Raw genomic sequence first — 2,146 nt, forward strand, 5'->3', positions numbered from 1 at the left:
CTAGATTAGTCGTTTATATAATGAATATGAAATTACGAAAAAAGATAAATGAATACTACAAATGATAAAATTTTTATTACAAATGACAACTAAATTTTGCATATTTATGACTATTAGTAGCTAATTTACAGTATCTTATAACACAACGAAAAATTAGTCATATTTCTTTCGTCATTAATTGGTTTCAAATAATGACTAAAATTTGCATATATATGACTATTATCAGCGAACTTACAATATCTTATAACACGACCAACATTTTGGTCATATTTCTTTGGTCATTAATTGGTTTTCTCAGATGATCATATAGTAATATATTTTGTTGTATATTTGGTGATTAATTGTGACAATTAATGACTAAATTTATGACTAAATATACTACTAGATGATAAAATTGAGACAACCAATTAATGACTAAGTTACAAATGACTAAATGTTGGTCGTGTTATAAGATACTGTAAATTAGCTACTATTGATCACCGACTAAAAAATGGTCTTTTATATGCAAATCTTAGTCATTTTTTTAGTAACTAATTAGCCATTTTGTACTAGTGTAAAAGTAAGAAAAAATATTTTTATAAACCATGGGTTTCATGCTCATTTTATTTTGTTTCTTGGTTAAAGCACCCATCGAGTGCTTCTAGGATTTGTGTCATAAGTCATTGTCCTTGTCATTATGTACTAGACCCTTCTTGGGCTTATTATGTCAAAGCAATAAATTTTATTTTACGTAAATTGGTCATATATCACTCCTCCACCAAGTCAGCCTATCCTCTATCAAGTCAACCTCATAAAGGGAATTTGACCATAGAAAAAACTATGTATAAGAAGTGCATTCGAACTATTTAAAGATTTAAACCAAGAAAAAATTGAGCATCACATCTGAGTTTTCTATCGAAGGTACAAAACTAGGTGCAGAATAGGCCGAAGATACATAATTGGGTGTAGAACAAGTCAAAGATACATAATCGAGTTCCGAACAAGCCGCAAATACAAAACCAGGTTTGGAACAGGCCAAGGGTATAGAACTGGGTGTGAAATAGGCTGAAGGTACAGGACTAGGTGCAAAACAGGATGAAGGTACAAAACTAGGTACGAAACAAGTTGAAGGTACAAGACTAGGTGTAGAATAGGATGAAGGTACAAAACCAGGTACGAAATAGGCCAAAAGTACAGAACTTGGTGTAGAACAGGACGAAGATACATAAGTGGGCCAAAGGTGCAGAACATGTCGAAGGTGCAGAACTTAGGTAACAAATCGAAGGTGTAGAATAGGCCGAGAGGTGTAGAATTGTTTTCTCGGGAGGTTGACTTTGTGGTTGGAGGAGGTCTTTGTTAAAGGGTCTTGTTTGTCTCATTTGATTTGGTTCAAAAGGAAGAGGATAATTTTTTGGGTTTTTCCCTGGATGAGAACCTACATCTTGTTTCCTTATTATGTTAATCTTCATGCATTTATGTTTTGGTAGTTGCTTGATGATAAGGAGATAAAAGAAGACATAAAAGACATTAATAGGATTACAAAGAAATCCCATGTAATTCTCAAGATAAGAAAAGATTTCCGCCTTTCTGATTCTAAGACAACATAGACATAATTGTAATTTATATTTATGTCTAATTTGACATTTACTATGTTTTTAATATTGCTGCAACTATGAATTTCAAATTGCTACAAGTTTGATAAATTACATTGATGTGACTCTAAAATGTAAGTTTATTGATGCAACTCAAGTGTTAATGTTTTCATCATTTACTCACTAATTGATTTTATGAAGGATTTACAACATCTCATGAGTTGGGGTTGTTGCTACAACTCTCATTATTGAAACCTTGTTTTAGTATTAAAATTTACTCTATTTCCATAATCATAATGGTTGTATTTTCTTGGAAATTTTAAATTGGTTATGTTATAAAAAAAAAATTGGTTTAGGGTTATGCTTCCTTTATAAGAAAGTGTGAATTAATGGCTTTTTTATTGAATGTATTTCATTTCATTTGCAGCTACATATTAGTTTCAATAACCAAGATCATTTTTATATTTGATCAAGTTACATTTAGATGTTGGTGTGATTTACTCTCCTTCAAGACTTATCTAGTTTTGTGCAAGTGAGATTTAATTCCCTACAACATAGATTAGACAATGTACTTT

This window comes from Pinus tabuliformis, chromosome 8 (genome assembly GCF_031772625.1).
Source record: "Pinus tabuliformis cultivar Carrire ecotype Pingquan chromosome 8, CPIR1, whole genome shotgun sequence".
NCBI lineage: Eukaryota > Viridiplantae > Streptophyta > Pinopsida > Pinales > Pinaceae > Pinus > Pinus tabuliformis.